The sequence below is a fragment of the Oncorhynchus clarkii genome, chromosome 11 (assembly GCF_045791955.1).
Source record: "Oncorhynchus clarkii lewisi isolate Uvic-CL-2024 chromosome 11, UVic_Ocla_1.0, whole genome shotgun sequence".
Classification (NCBI taxonomy): domain Eukaryota; kingdom Metazoa; phylum Chordata; class Actinopteri; order Salmoniformes; family Salmonidae; genus Oncorhynchus; species Oncorhynchus clarkii.
Genome location: NC_092157.1, coordinates 5,108,050 through 5,125,099, shown reverse-complemented (window position 1 = coordinate 5,125,099; position 17,050 = coordinate 5,108,050). Strand labels below are relative to the sequence as shown.

General features: G+C 47.0%; 1 pseudogene; it reads right to left on the bottom strand.

Annotated features, from left to right (window-relative positions):
• LOC139420133 (nuclear receptor coactivator 2-like) overlaps positions 1–17,050 on the bottom strand; it is a 189,229-nt pseudogene that overhangs the window by 71,114 nt on the left and 101,065 nt on the right.

The following is a 17,050-nucleotide window of genomic DNA, read 5'->3' as shown; positions in this document are numbered from 1 at the left end:
GGTATACTGTACAGTAGACAGACCCAGCCCTAGGTATACTGTAGACTGACCCAGCGGTAGGTATACTGTAGACTGACCCAGCCCTAGGTATACTGTACTGTAGACTGACCCAGCCCTAGGTATACTGTACAGTAGACTGACCCCGCCCTAGGTATACTGTACTGTAGACTGACTCAGCCATAGGTATAATGTACAGTAGACCGATCCAGCCCTAGGTATACTGTAGACTGACCCAGCCCTAGGTATACTGTACAGTAGACTGACCCAGCCCTAGGTATACTGTACAGTAGACTGACCCAGCCCTAGGTATACTGTACAGTAGACTGACCCAGCCCTAGGTATACTGTACAGTAGACTGACCCAGCCCTAGGTATACTGTACAGTAGACTGACCCAGCCCTAGGTATTCTGTACTGTAGACTGACCCAGCCCTATGTATACTGTACAGTAGACTGACCCAGCCCTAGGTATACTGTACAGTAGACTGACCCAACCCTAGTTATACTGTAGACCGACCCAGCCCTAGGTATACTGTACAGTAGACTGACCCAGCCCTAGGTATACTGTACAGTAGACTGACCCAGCCCTAGGTATACTGTAGACTGACCCAGCCCTAGGTATACTGTACAGTAGACTGACCCAGCCCTAGGTATACTGTACTGTAGACCGACCCAGCCCTAGGTATATACTGTACTAGGTATACTGTACCGACCCAGCCCTAGGTATACTGTACAGTAGACTGACCCAGCCCTAGGTATACTGTACAGTAGACTGACCCAGCCATAGGTATACTGTACAGTAGACTGACCCAGCCCTAGGTATACTCACCCAGGCTCTTGGGCAGCAGGTTCTTGATGAACTCAGCGTGGTCTCCTACGTGCAGGACGCTGTAGATGCTGGTGTTCATCAGCTCCTCCTGGTTATACAGCAGGTACTGGGTCACGTTCTCAGACACAAACACAATGTTACCCTCCATATTCACCACGAAGAAGAACCCGTCCAGGGCCTGGAGGGGGAAGGGGGGAGAAAAATAATATACGTATATTTAATTGTTGACATTGTTTTCTTCAACTTTCTAGCTTTTCAAAATATCTACAAGAGACCAAAGGAGAGGGAGAGGTTTGAGTAGAGGCCAAGGGAGGGGAAGAGGTTTGAGTAGAGGCCAAGGGAGGGGAAGAGGTTTGAGTAGACACCAAGGGAGAGGAAGAGGTTTGAGTAGAGACCAAGGGAGGGAAAGAGGTTTGAGTAGAGACCAAGGGAGAGGAAGAGGTTTGAGTAGAGACCAAGGGAGGGAAAGAGGTTTGAGTAGAGACCAAGGGAGGGAAAGAGGTTTGAGTAGAGACCAAGGGAGGGAAAGAGGTTTGAGTAGAGACCAAGGGAGGGGAAGAGGTTTGAGTAGAGGCCAAGGGAGAGGAAGAGGTTTGAGTAGACACCAAGGGAGAGGAAGAGGTTTGAGTAGAGACCAAGGGAGGGAAAGAGGTTTGAGTAGAGGCCAAGGGAGGGAAAGAGGTTTGAGTAGAGACCAAGGGAGGGAAAGAGGTTTGAGTAGAGACCAAGGGAGGGAAAGAGGTTTGAGTAGAGGCCAAGGGAGACAAATAGGTTTGAGTAGAGACCCAAGGAAGAGGGAGAGGTTTGAGTAGAGACCAAGGGAGAGGGAGAGGTTTGAGTAGAGGCCAAGGGAGACGAAGAGGTTTGAGTAGACACCAAGTGAGGGAAAGAGGTTTGAGTAGACACCAAGGGAGAGGGAGAGGTTTGAGTAGAGACCAAGGGAGAGGGAGAGGTTTCAGTAGAGACCAAGGGAGAGGGAGAGGTTTGAGTAGAGACCAAGGAAGAGGTTTGAGTAGAGACCAAGGGAGAGGTTTGAGTAGAGACCAAGGGAGAGGGAGAGGTTTGAGTAGAGACCAAGGAAGAGGGAGAGGTTTGAGTAGAGACCAAGGGAGAGGGAGAGGTTTGAGTAGAGACCAAGGAAGAGGGAGAGGTTTGAGTAGAGACCAAGGAAGAGGGAGAGGTTTGAGTAGAGACCAAGGGAGAGGGAGAGGTTTGCGTAGAGACCAAGGGAGAGGGAGAGGTTTGAGTAGAGACCAAGGGAGAGGTTTGAGTAGAGACTAAGGGAGAGGTTTGAGTAGAGACCAAGGAAGAGGGAGAGGTTTGAGTAGAGACCAAGGAAGAGGGAAAGGTTTGAGTAGAGACTAAGGAAGAGGGAGAGGTTTGAGTAGAGACCAAGGAAGAGGGAAAGGTTTGAGTAGAGACCAAGGGAGAGGGAGAGATTTGAGTAGAGACCAAGGAAGAGGGAGAGGTTTGAGTAGAGACTAAGGGAGAGGTTTGAGTAGAGACTAAGGGAGAGGTTTGAGTAGAGACCAAGGAAGAGGGAGAGGTTTGAGTAGAGACTAAGGGAGAGGTTTGCGTAGAGTGGTCTCCAGATTCAGCAGGGTATTTAAACTAAAAAGACATTGTCTGTACCTCAAATGGCTTCCTATTCCCTTTAAAGTGAACTACATTTGAGCCCATAGGCTTTAGTCAAAAGTAGGGGAAAGGGTGCCATTTCAGACACAGCAGGATCACTCTGAGAAATGGCCTTTGATCTCGCTAGCTGAACAACAGAACGTTGCAGTAAATGTACAAAACAATACCGCTAATAAAACCAACACAAATGACCTGCTAATTGTTGTGTTCATAGAAAGCGACAGGGGGTGGGATATTAACGATAGCTTTGTTACCAAGGCCTGAGAGTTAATGGACTGTAGTGTGTGACTATGGTGGCAGAGGGGGGAGGGAGGGGAGAGAGAGAGACAGAGACACACAGAGAGAGAGAGAGAGAGAGAGAGAGAGAGAGAGAGAGAGAGAGAGAGAGAGAGAGAGAGAGAGAGAGAGAGAGAGAGAGAGAGAGAGAGAGAGAGAGAGAGAGAGAGAGAGAGAGAGAGAGAGAGAGAAGTAGGCAGTGAAGTATGGGGTCCAATCTCAAATAATGAATTTACCAAATGGGACAAACATCCAATTGAAATACTGCATGCAGAGTTTTGCAAGACTGTATCGCAAGTGCAAAAGAAAAACTCCAAATAAGGCATGTTTGGGCCAAAACCCCTCCTCATTCAAATAGAAAAAAAGAGACATCAAATTTTACAACCACATAAAAACAAGTGACCCCAAAACATTCCATCACACAGCTCTACAATGTCAAGAGATGAAACAAGAGAAGAGTCCCCTCAGCCAGCTGGTTCTGAGGCTCAGTTCACCAACCCAAACCAACCCCATAGAGCCTCAGGACAGCAGTCAGCCAGCTGGTTCTGAGGCTCAGTTCACCAACCCAAACCAACCCCATAGAGCCTCAGGACAGCAGTCAGCCAGCTGGTTCTGAGGCTCAGTTCACCAACCCAAACCAACCCTATAGAGCCTCAGGACAGCACTCATCCAGCTGGTTCTGAGGCTCAGTTCACCAACCCAAACCAACCCCATAGAGCCTCAGGACAGCACTCAGCCAGCTGGTTCTGAGGCTCAGTTCACCAACCCAAACCAACCCCATAGCGCCTCAGGACAGCACTCAGCCACCTGGTTCTGAGACTCATTTCACCAACCCAAACCAACCCCATAGCGCCTCAGGACAGCACTCAGCCAGCTGGTTCTGAGGCTCAGTTCACCAACCCAAACCAACCCTATAGAGCCTCAGGACAGCACTCAGCCAGCTGGTTCTGAGGCTCAGTTCACCAACCCAAACCAACCCCATAGAGCCTCAGGACAGCACTCAGAAAATCTGGCCCAACCAAATCATCACAAAACAAAAATAAAAATATATCACCTATTGGAAAGACACCACAAAAAAATCAAAGAAAACTTCAATGCTATTTGGCTCTAAACAGACAGTACTTGGTGGCAGACTATCTGACCAATGTGACTGATAGAAAACTGAGGAAAACATTGACTAGGTACAGACTCAGTGAGCACAGTCTGGCTATAGAGACCGGTCGTCACAGACCAACCTGGCTGCCCAGAGAGGACAGTCTGGCTATAGAGACCGGTCGTCACAGACCAACCTGGCTGCCCAGAGAGGACAGTCTGGCTACAGAGACCGGTCGTCACAGACAAACCTGGCTGCCCAGAGAGGACAGTCTGGCTATAGAGACTGGTTGTCACAGACAAACCTGGCTGCCCAGAGAGGACAGGCTGGCTATAGAGACCGGTCGTCACAGACAAACCTGGCTGCCCAGAGAGGACAGTCTGGCTATAGAGACCGGTCGTCACAGACAAACCTGGCTGCCCAGAGAGGACAGTCTGGCTATAGAGACCGGTCGTCACAGACAAACCTGGCTGCCCAGAGAGGACAGTCTGGCTAAAGAGACCGGTCGTCACAGACAAACCTGGCTGCCCAGAGAGGACAGTCTGGCTATAGAGACCGGTCGTCACAGACAAACCTGGCTGCCCAGAGAGGACAGTCTGGCTAAAGAGACCGGTCGTCACAGACAAACCTGGCTGCCCAGAGAGGACAGTCTGGCTATAGAGACCGGTCGTCACAGACAAACCTGGCTGCCCAGAGAGGACAGTCTGGCTATAGAGACCGGTCGTCACAGACAAACCTGGCTGCTCAGAGAGGACAGTCTGGCTATAGAGACCGGTCGTCACAGACAAACCTGGCTGCCCAGAGAGGACAGTCTGGCTATAGAGACCGGTCGTCACAGACAAACCTGGCTGCCCAGAGAGGACAGTCTGGCTATAGAGACCGGTCGTCACAGACAAACCTGGCTGCCCAGAGAGGACAGTCTGGCTATAGAGACCGGTCATCACAGGCCAACCTGGCTGCCCAGAGAGGACAGTCTGGCTAAAGAGACCGGTCGTCACAGACAAACCTGGCTGCCCAGAGAGGACAGTCTGGCTATAGAGACCGGTCGTCACAGACAAACCTGGCTGCCCAGAGAGGACAGTCTGGCTATAGAGACCGGTCGTCACAGACAAACCTGGCTGCCCAGAGAGGACAGTCTGACTATAGAAACCGGTCGTCACAGACAAACCTGGCTGCCCAGAGAGGACAGTCTGGCTATAGAGACCGGTCGTCACAGACAAACCTGGCTGCCCAGACAGGACAGTCTGGCTATAGAGACCGGTCGTCACAGACAAACCTGGCTGCCCAGAGAGGACAGTCTGGCTATAGAGACCGGTCGTCACAGACAAACCTGGCTGCCCAGAGAGGACAGTCTGGCTATAGAGACCGGTCATCACAGGCCAACCTGGCTGCCCAGAGAGGACAGTCTGGCTAAAGAGACCGGTCGTCACAGACAAACCTGGCTGCCCAGAGAGGACAGTCTGGCTATAGAGACCGGTCGTCACAGACAAACCTGGCTGCCCAGAGAGGACAGTCTGGCTATAGAGACCGGTCGTCACAGACAAACCTGGCTGCCCAGAGAGGACAGTCTGGCTATAGAAACCGGTCGTCACAGACAAACCTGGCTGCCCAGAGAGGACAGTCTGGCTATAGAGACCGGTCGTCACAGACAAACCTGGCTGCCCAGAGAGGACAGTCTGGCTATAGAGACCGGTCGTCACAGACAAACCTGGCTGCCCAGAGAGGACAGTCTGGCTATAGAGACCGGTCGTCACAGACATACCTGGCTGCCCAGAGAGGACAGTCTGGCTATAGAGACCGGTCGTCACAGACAAACCTGGCTGCCCAGAGAGGACAGTCTGGCTGTAGAGACCAGTCATCACAGACAAACCTGGCTGCCCAGAGAGGACAGTCTGGCTATAGAGACCGGTCGTCACAGACAAACCTGGCTGCCCAGAGAGGACAGTCTGGCTATAGAGACCGGTCGTCACAGACAAACCTGGCTGCCCAGAGAGGACAGTCTGGCTATAGAGACCTGTCGTCACAGACAAACCTGGCTGCCCAGAGAGGACAGTCTGGCTATAGAGACCGGTCGTCACAGATAAACCTGGCTGCCCAGAGAGGACAGTCTGGCTATAGAGACCGGTCGTCACAGACAAACCTGGCTGCCCAGAGAGGACAGTCTGGCTATAGAGACCGGTCGTCACAGACAAACCTGGCTGCCCAGAGAGGACTGTCTGGCTATAGAGACCGGTCGTCACAGACAAACCTGGCTGCCCAGAGAGGACAGGCTGTGCTCACTCTCCTCCAGGGGAGAGGTAGAGACAGAGCTGCATTTCCTATTACACTGTGACAAATACTCAGACCAAAGAGAATATTTCTTTCCCAAAATTATAATTCAATACAAAGAATTTGAAACTATAAAAGATGAAGGAAAAAATCAAATATTTATTGGTTGAAAAGCAAAAATGTGCCGTTTTGGCAGCCAAATATGTGTCCTCCTGCCACAACCTGAGGGACAGCCAGTGAAAAGTGCAAAGTAATGTCAATAATATTTCCCATCTTGTTTTGTTTTGTCTTCATACCAGGTCATGTGTCTTCTCAGTCATGTTGACACTGGTCTACTACCAGGTCATGTGTCTTCTCAGTCATGTTGACACTGGTCTACTACCATGTCATGTGTCTTCTCAGTCATGTTGACACTGGTCTACTACCATGTCATGTGTCTTCTCAGTCATATTGACACTGGTCTACTACCAGGTCATGTGTCTTCTCAGTCATGTTGACACTGGTCTACTACCAGGTCATGTGTCTTCTCAGTCATGTTGACACTGGTCTACTACCAGGTCATGTGTCTTCTCATGTTGACACTGGTTGACACTGGTCCACTACCAGGTCACGTGTCTTCAGGTCACGTGTCTTCTCATGTTGACACTGGTCCACTACCAGGTCATGTTTCTTCTCAGTCATGTTGACACTGGTCCACTACCAGGTCATGTGTCTTCTCAGTCATGTTGACACTGGTCTACTACCAGGTCATGTGTCTTCTCAGTCTGGTTGACACTGGTCCACTACCAGGTCATGTGTCTTCTCAGTCATGTTGACACTGGTCCACTACCAGGTCATGTGTCTTCTCAGTCATGTTGACACTGGTCCACTACCAGGTCATGTGTCTTCTCAGTCATGTTGACACTGGTCCACTACCAGGTCATGTGTCTTCTCAGTCATGTGGACACTGGTCTACTACCAGGTCATGTGTCTTTTCAGTCATGTTGACACTGGTCTACTACCAGGTCATGTGTCTTCTCAGTCATGTTGACACTGGTCTACTACCAGGTCATGTGTCTTCTCAGTCATGTTGACACTGGTCTACTACCAGGTCATGTGTCTTCTCAGTCATGTTGACACTGGTCTACTACCAGGTCATGTGTCTTCTCAGTCATGTTGACACTGGTCTACTACCAGGTCATGTGTCTTCTCAGTCATGTTGACACAGGCTAGCTAACTGACAGGCTGACAGACTAGCTAGCTGACTGGCTAGCTAACTGACTGGCTAGCTAGCTGACAGGCTAGCTAACTGACTGGCTAGCTAACTGACTGGCTAGCTAACTGACTGACAGGCTGACTGGCTAGCTAACTGACAGGCTGACTGGCTAGCTAACTGACTGGCTAGCTAACTGACAGGCTGACTGGCTAGCTAACTGACAGGCTAGCTAACTGACAGGCTAGCTAAATGACTGGCTAGCTAATTGACAGGCTGACTGGCTAGCTAACTGACAGGCTGACTGGCTAGCTCACTGACAGGCTAGCTCACTGACAGGTTGACGGGCTATCTAACTGACAGGCTGACTGGCTAGCTAACCGACTGACAGGCTGACTGGCTAGCTAACTGACTGGCTAGCTAGCTAACTGACTGGCTAGCTAGCTAACTGACAGGCTGACTGGCTGGCTAGCTAACTGACAGGCTGACTGGCTGGCTAGCTAACTGACAGGCTGACTGGCTGGCTAGCTAACTGACTGGCTGACTGGCTGGCTAGCTAACTGACAGGCTAACTGGCTGGCTAGCTAACTGACAGGCTGACTGGCTGGCTAGCTAACTGACAGGCTGACTGGCTAGCTAAATGACTGACTAGCTAACTGACAGGCTGACTGGCTGGCTAGCTAACTGACAGGCTGACTATTTGACTGACAACAGCCATGCTGAGTTAGTGTGTCCTCTCTCTTCCTGGTCATTTTCTGCAGACAAATGAAGCAGAAATGTGCACTATGATTTCATCTGGTTGTAAATCACTGGTCTGCTGTGGTGTTTCTCCACTGCTGTGATAACATCTGGTTGTAAATCACGAGTCTGCTGTAGTGTGCTGAGCAACGTCCCCGTTGTCCGACGCAGGCGACAGACCGCCATACGCACAGCTACTGAAGTGCCTCTGACGTCTAATGGCCAAGCAACACCCACAGCCTCGCTGCCTGCCGGCCTGATGAATCAGTTCATTCAGCCCTCTCTTCCCTCCTCCCATTCCGCTATTCCCTCTGTTCACTGTGAGACGTCTCCTGTCAGGAAAATATTTATAGCTCTAGAGGTCCACCGTCACTGAATCCACATGCAACTCTGCTAAATATAGCCACTTTTCCTCTCTCCCCCTCTCCCCTGCCTCCCTCTCTCCCTCTCCCCTGCCTCCCTCTCTCCCTCTCCCCTGCCTCCCTCTCTCCCTCTCCCCTGCCTCTCTCTCTCCCTCTCCCCTGCCTCTCTCTCCCCCTCTCCCCTGCCTCTCTCTCCCCCTCTCCCCTGCCTCCCTCTCTCCCTCTCCCCTGCCTCCCTCTCTCCCTCTCCCCTGCCTCCCTCTCTCCCTCTCCCCTGTCTCCCTCTCCCCCGCCTCCCTCACCTCCCTCTCCCCTGCCTCCCTCTCCCCTGCCTCCCTCTCTCCCTCTCCCCTGCCTCTCTCTCTCCCTCTCCCCTGCCTCCCTCTCTCCCTCTCCCCTGCCTCCCTCTCTCCTGCCTCCCTCTCTCCTGCCTCCCTCTCCTCTGCCTCCCTCTCCCCCGCCTCCCTCTCTCCCTCTCCCCCGCCTCCCCCTCCCCTGCCTCCCTCTCTCCCTCTCCCCTGCCTCCCTCTCTCCCTCTCCCCTGCCTCCCTCTCTCCCTCTCCCCTGCCTCCCTCTCTCCCTCTCCACTGCCCTTCCCTCTTCCATTTCTCTCCCTCCTGCCCTTCCCTCTTCCCCCTTCTCTTCCTCCTGCCTGCTTTCCCATCTGTTGGCTGCCGGTGGATGGAGGGACGGACAGGGAGACCAGCGCTTCACACCCACACTCTCTGAGTACAGACTCTGTTAGCTCGCTCCATAGGCTGTCGGGCAGGAAACGCCCCCACGTGTCAGCATGCAAAAGCAACCTTGGTTTTGAATGAACTGCCTGGATATAACCCAGCCTAACCCAACCCAGCTCGGCCCAGCCCAGCCTAACCCAACCCAGCCCAACCCAACCCAGCCGACCCAGCCCAGCCCAACCCAACCCAGCCCGGCCCTACCCGGCCCAACCCAGCCCGGACTAGCCCAGCAGTAGCAGCAGCTCTCAGACTCACCTCCAGCATCATTGGTCCGAGAGCCTCCTTGTCGATGACGGATTGGCCCGTTGATGAGATGTCCGCCTTCTGTACCTCCTCTTCATTGGCTGCTGCTGCTTTCTCTGTGGGAAAGAAAGACAAATCAGAATCATGTTTCTTTCTTTACCTCAAATGTCCTCACAGCCTCATCAACAGCCTCCTCAACAGCCCCATCAACAGCCCCATCAACAGCCCCATCAACAGCCTCATCAACAGCCCCATCAACAGCCTCATCAACAGCCCCATCAACAGCCTCAACAGCCCCATCAACAGCCTCATCAACAGATATAAACCTTAAAACAGAGAGACAAAGACTGGCTGTAGTCTGAGCGAAATGGCACCCTAGTACCTCGAGCCCATCAAAAGTAGTGCACTACAAATGTAATAGGGTGGTATTTGGAATGAGAGGAACATGCTGTTAATTTGGATCGCTCAGCTGCATCCTCTTCCTTCTTCTTGTTTAATAGAGATTCAGTTAGACCGTTAAAAGAAACAGCTTGAGGATCTCTTTTAACGTTTACTCTTCCTTCTTCCTGTTTAATAGAGATTCAGTTAGACCGTTAAAAGAAACAGCTTGAGGATCTCTTTTAACGTTTACTCTTCCTTCTTCCTGTTTAATAGAGATTCAGTTAGACCGTTAAAAGAAACAGCTTGAGGATCTCTTTTAACGTTTCCTCTTCCTTCTTCCTGTTTAATAGAGATTCAGTTAGACCGTTAAAAGAAACAGCTTGAGGATCTCTTTTAACGTTTCCTCTTCCTTCTTCCTGTTTAATAGAGATTCAGTTAGACCGTTAAAAGAAACAGCTTGAGGATCTCTTTTAACATTTACTCTTCCTTCTTCCTGTTTAATAGAGATTCAGTTAGACCGTTAAAAGAAACAGCTTGAGGATCTCTTTTAACGTTTCCTCTTCCTTCTTCCTGTTTAATAGAGATTCAGTTAGACCGTTAAAAGAAACAGCTTGAGGATCTCTTTTAACATTTACTCTTCCTTCTTCCTGTTTAATAGAGATTCAGTTAGACCGTTAAAAGAAACAGCTTGAGGATCTCTTTTAACGTTTCCTCTTCCTTCTTCCTGTTTAATAGAGATTCAGTTAGACCGTTAAAAGAAACAGCTTGAGGATCTCTTTTAACGTTTCCTCTTCCTTCTTCCTGTTTAATAGAGATTCAGTTAGACCGTTAAAAGAAACAGCTTGAGGATCTCTTTTAACATTTCCTCTTCCTTCTTCCTGTTTAATAGAGATTCAGTTAGACCGTTAAAAGAAACAGCTTGAGGATCTCTTTTAACGTTTACTCTTCCTTCTTCCTGTTTAATAGAGATTCAGTTAGACCGTTAAAAGAAACAGCTTGAGGATCTCTTTTAACATTTACTCTTCCTTCTTCCTGTTTAATAGAGATTCAGTTAGACCGTTAAAAGAAACAGCTTGAGGATCTCTTTTAACGTTTCCTCTTCCTTCTTCCTGTTTAATAGAGATTCAGTTAGACCGTTAAAAGAAACAGCTTGAGGATCTCTTTTAACGTTTACTCTTCCTTCTTCCTGTTTAATAGAGATTCAGTTAGACCGTTAAAAGAAACAGCTTGAGGATCTCTTTTAACGTTTCCTCTTCCTTCTTCCTGTTTAATAGAGATTCAGTTAGACCGTTAAAAGAAACAGCTTGAGGATCTCTTTTAACGTTTCCTCTTCCTTCTTCCTGTTTAATAGAGATTCAGTTAGACCGTTAAAAGAAACAGCTTGAGGATCTCTTTTAACGTTTACTCTTCCTTCTTCCTGTTTAATAGAGATTCAGTTAGACCGTTAAAAGAAACAGCTTGAGGATCTCTTTTAACGTTTCCTCTTCCTTCTTCCTGTTTAATAGAGATTCAGTTAGACCGTTAAAAGAAACAGCTTGAGGATCTCTTTTAACATTTACTCTTCCTTCTTCCTGTTTAATAGAGATTCAGTTAGACCGTTAAAAGAAACAGCTTGAGGATCTCTTTTAACGTTTCCTCTTCCTTCTTCCTGTTTAATAGAGATTCAGTTAGACCGTTAAAAGAAACAGCTTGAGGATCTCTTTTAACGTTTCCTCTTCCTTCTTCCTGTTTAATAGAGATTCAGTTAGACCGTTAAAAGAAACAGCTTGAGGATCTCTTTTAACGTTTCCTCTTCCTTCTTCCTGTTTAATAGAGATTCAGTTAGACCGTTAAAAGAAACAGCTTGAGGATCTCTTTTAACATTTCCTCTTCCTTCTTCCTGTTTAATAGAGATTCAGTTAGACCGTTAAAAGAAACAGCTTGAGGATCTCTTTTAACGTTTACTCTTCCTTCTTCCTGTTTAATAGAGATTCAGTTAGACCGTTAAAAGAAACAGCTTGAGGATCTCTTTTAACATTTACTCTTCCTTCTTCCTGTTTAATAGAGATTCAGTTAGACCGTTAAAAGAAACAGCTTGAGGATCTCTTTTAACGTTTCCTCTTCCTTCTTCCTGTTTAATAGAGATTCAGTTAGACCGTTAAAAGAAACAGCTTGAGGATCTCTTTTAACATTTACTCTTCCTTCTTCCTGTTTAATAGAGATTCAGTTAGACCGTTAAAAGAAACAGCTTGAGGATCTCTTTTAACGTTTCCTCTTCCTTCTTCCTGTTTAATAGAGATTCAGTTAGACCGTTAAAAGAAACAGCTTGAGGATCTCTTTTAACGTTTCCTCTTCCTTCTTCCTGTTTAATAGAGATTCAGTTAGACCGTTAAAAGAAACAGCTTGAGGATCTCTTTTAACGTTTCCTCTTCCTTCTTCCTGTTTAATAGAGATTCAGTTAGACCGTTAAAAGAAACAGCTTGAGGATCTCTTTTAACGTTTCCTCTTCCTTCTTCCTGTTTAATAGAGATTCAGTTAGACCGTTAAAAGAAACAGCTTGAGGATCTCTTTTAACATTTCCTCTTCCTTCTTCCTGTTTAATAGAGATTCAGTTAGACCGTTAAAAGAAACAGCTTGAGGATCTCTTTTAACGTTTACTCTTCCTTCTTCCTGTTTAATAGAGATTCAGTTAGACCGTTAAAAGAAACAGCTTGAGGATCTCTTTTAACATTTACTCTTCCTTCTTCCTGTTTAATAGAGATTCAGTTAGACCGTTAAAAGAAACAGCTTGAGGATCTCTTTTAACGTTTCCTCTTCCTTCTTCCTGTTTAATAGAGATTCAGTTAGACCGTTAAAAGAAACAGCTTGAGGATCTCTTTTAACATTTACTCTTCCTTCTTCCTGTTTAATAGAGATTCAGTTAGACCGTTAAAAGAAACAGCTTGAGGATCTCTTTTAACGTTTCCTCTTCCTTCTTCCTGTTTAATAGAGATTCAGTTAGACCGTTAAAAGAAACAGCTTGAGGATCTCTTTTAACGTTTCCTCTTCCTTCTTCCTGTTTAATAGAGATTCAGTTAGACCGTTAAAAGAAACAGCTTGAGGATCTCTTTTAACGTTTCCTCTTCCTTCTTCCTGTTTAATAGAGATTCAGTTAGACCGTTAAAAGAAACAGCTTGAGGATCTCTTTTAACGTTTCCTCTTCCTTCTTCCTGTTTAATAGAGATTCAGTTAGACCGTTAAAAGAAACAGCTTGAGGATCTCTTTTAACGTTTACTCTTCCTTCTTCCTGTTTAATAGAGATTCAGTTAGACCGTTAAAAGAAACAGCTTGAGGATCTCTTTTAACATTTCCTCTTCCTTCTTCCTGTTTAATAGAGATTCAGTTAGACCGTTAAAAGAAACAGCTTGAGGATCTCTTTTAACGTTTCCTCTTCCTTCTTCCTGTTTAATAGAGATTCAGTTAGACCGTTAAAAGAAACAGCTTGAGGATCTCTTTTAACGTTTACTCTTCCTTCTTCCTGTTTAATAGAGATTCAGTTAGACCGTTAAAAGAAACAGCTTGAGGATCTCTTTTAACATTTCCTCTTCCTTCTTCCTGTTTAATAGAGATTCAGTTAGACCGTTAAAAGAAACAGCTTGAGGATCTCTTTTAACATTTCCTCTTCCTTGTTCCTGTTTAATAGAGATTCAGTTAGACCGTTAAAAGAAACAGCTTGAGGATCTCTTTTAACGTTTCCTCTTCCTTCTTCCTGTTTAATAGAGATTCAGTTAGACCGTTAAAAGAAACAGCTTGAGGATCTCTTTTAACGTTTACTCTTCCTTCTTCCTGTTTAATAGAGATTCAGTTAGACCGTTAAAAGAAACAGCTTGAGGATCTCTTTTAACGTTTACTCTTCCTTCTTCCTGTTTAATAGAGATTCAGTTAGACCGTTAAAAGAAACAGCTTGAGGATCTCTTTTAACGTTTACTCTTCCTTCTTCCTGTTTAATAGAGATTCAGTTAGACCGTTAAAAGAAACAGCTTGAGGATCTCTTTTAACATTTACTCTTCCTTCTTCCTGTTTAATAGAGATTCAGTTAGACCGTTAAAAGAAACAGCTTGAGGATCTCTTTTAACGTTTCCTCTTCCTTCTTCCTGTTTAATAGAGATTCAGTTAGACCGTTAAAAGAAACAGCTTGAGGATCTCTTTTAACGTTTCCTCTTCCTTCTTCCTGTTTAATAGAGATTCAGTTAGACCGTTAAAAGAAACAGCTTGAGGATCTCTTTTAACGTTTCCTCTTCCTTCTTCCTGTTTAATAGAGATTCAGTTAGACCGTTAAAAGAAACAGCTTGAGGATCTCTTTTAACATTTCCTCTTCCTTCTTCCTGTTTAATAGAGATTCAGTTAGACCGTTAAAAGAAACAGCTTGAGGATCTCTTTTAACGTTTACTCTTCCTTCTTCCTGTTTAATAGAGATTCAGTTAGACCGTTAAAAGAAACAGCTTGAGGATCTCTTTTAACATTTACTCTTCCTTCTTCCTGTTTAATAGAGATTCAGTTAGACCGTTAAAAGAAACAGCTTGAGGATCTCTTTTAACGTTTCCTCTTCCTTCTTCCTGTTTAATAGAGATTCAGTTAGACCGTTAAAAGAAACAGCTTGAGGATCTCTTTTAACATTTACTCTTCCTTCTTCCTGTTTAATAGAGATTCAGTTAGACCGTTAAAAGAAACAGCTTGAGGATCTCTTTTAACGTTTCCTCTTCCTTCTTCCTGTTTAATAGAGATTCAGTTAGACCGTTAAAAGAAACAGCTTGAGGATCTCTTTTAACGTTTCCTCTTCCTTCTTCCTGTTTAATAGAGATTCAGTTAGACCGTTAAAAGAAACAGCTTGAGGATCTCTTTTAACGTTTCCTCTTCCTTCTTCCTGTTTAATAGAGATTCAGTTAGACCGTTAAAAGAAACAGCTTGAGGATCTCTTTTAACGTTTACTCTTCCTTCTTCCTGTTTAATAGAGATTCAGTTAGACCGTTAAAAGAAACAGCTTGAGGATCTCTTTTAACGTTTACTCTTCCTTCTTCCTGTTTAATAGAGATTCAGTTAGACCGTTAAAAGAAACAGCTTGAGGATCTCTTTTAACATTTCCTCTTCCTTCTTCCTGTTTAATAGAGATTCAGTTAGACCGTTAAAAGAAACAGCTTGAGGATCTCTTTTAACGTTTCCTCTTCCTTCTTCCTGTTTAATAGAGATTCAGTTAGACCGTTAAAAGAAACAGCTTGAGGATCTCTTTTAACGTTTACTCTTCCTTCTTCCTGTTTAATAGAGATTCAGTTAGACCGTTAAAAGAAACAGCTTGAGGATCTCTTTTAACATTTCCTCTTCCTTCTTCCTGTTTAATAGAGATTCAGTTAGACCGTTAAAAGAAACAGCTTGAGGATCTCTTTTAACATTTCCTCTTCCTTGTTCCTGTTTAATAGAGATTCAGTTAGACCGTTAAAAGAAACAGCTTGAGGATCTCTTTTAACGTTTCCTCTTCCTTCTTCCTGTTTAATAGAGATTCAGTTAGACCGTTAAAAGAAACAGCTTGAGGATCTCTTTTAACGTTTACTCTTCCTTCTTCCTGTTTAATAGAGATTCAGTTAGACCGTTAAAAGAAACAGCTTGAGGATCTCTTTTAACGTTTACTCTTCCTTCTTCCTGTTTAATAGAGATTCAGTTAGACCGTTAAAAGAAACAGCTTGAGGATCTCTTTTAACGTTTACTCTTCCTTCTTCCTGTTTAATAGAGATTCAGTTAGACCGTTAAAAGAAACAGCTTGAGGATCTCTTTTAACATTTACTCTTCCTTCTTCCTGTTTAATAGAGATTCAGTTAGACCGTTAAAAGAAACAGCTTGAGGATCTCTTTTAACGTTTACTCTTCTGTTTCAGTTTAATAAATGGAATAACAGATCTTCAAGGGAGGAGAAATCTATCCATCTCTTACACAATAATCAAATGCATGTCAAATGAGTCCTAATGTAGGCTATGTGATCCCATTAATAACCCAGACCTTATCAGAGACATTCACCCTCAAATCCCTCCTTACAATCACTGACCTATAGGAGAGACATCACACAGACAGTCCCAAATGGCATCCTTATTCCCTTCATAGCGCCCTACCCTTGACAAGGGCCCGTAGGGAAACCCATAGGTCAAAGGTTACGCACTATGCAGGGGATAGGGTGCCATCTCTCTCTCTCTCTCTCTCTCTCAGCCAATCTTCTCTTTCCTCACTGATCTCACAAAGCATTCACGCACAGCGTATTGTCTAGACACCACCCGCTGCCATGTCACTAACTGGGGCACGAACTGTGTGTGTGTGTGTGTGTGCGTGCGTGCGTGCGTGCGTGCGTGTGTGTGCGTGCACGCGCAGCATGAAGCTTTCACGCGGGTGTCGGGCGGCTAGATGGATGGTCATTCTCAACGTAAGAAAAATACCTCTAAAGTCATTATGGAAAGAGCGTCGCCCCTCCAACTGAGTGAACAACTTCTGCTGTCGGACGGACAGACGGACAGGGACAGACAGGGACGGATGGAGAGGGACGGACAGGGACAGATGGAGAGGGACGGACGGAGAGGGACGGATGGAGAGGGACGGACAGGGATAGATGGAGAGGGACGGACGGAGAGGGACGGACGGAGAGGGACGGACGGAGAGGGACGGACAGGGACGGATGGAGAGGGACGGACGGACAGGGACGGACAGGGACGAACAGAGAGGGGCGGACGGACAGGGATGGACAGGGACAGACAGGGACGGATGGAGAGGGACGGACGGAGAAGGACGGACGGAGAGGGACGGACAGGGACGGATGGAGAGGGACGGACGGAGAGGGACGAACGGAGAGGGACGGACAGGGACGGACGGAGAGGGACGGACGGAGAGAGACGGATGGACAGGGACGGACAGAGAGGGACGTACAGGGACGGACAGAGAGGGGCGGACGGACAGGGACGGACAGGGACGGACGGAGAGGGACGGATGGAGAGGGACGGACGGACGGACAGGGACGGACAGAGAGGGACGGACAGAGAGGGACGGACAGAGAGGGACGGACAGATGGACAGGGACGGACAGAGAGGGACGGCCGGATAGGGACGGATGGAGAGGGACGGACGGACGGACAGGGACGGACAGAGAGGGACAGACGGAGAGGGATGGACGGAGAGGGACGGACGGACAGGGACAGATGGACAGGGACGGACGGACAGGGATGGACGGGGACGGACCGACAGGGACGGACAGGGACGGACGGACAGGGACGGACAGAGAGGGACGGACGGAGAGGGATGGACGGAGAGG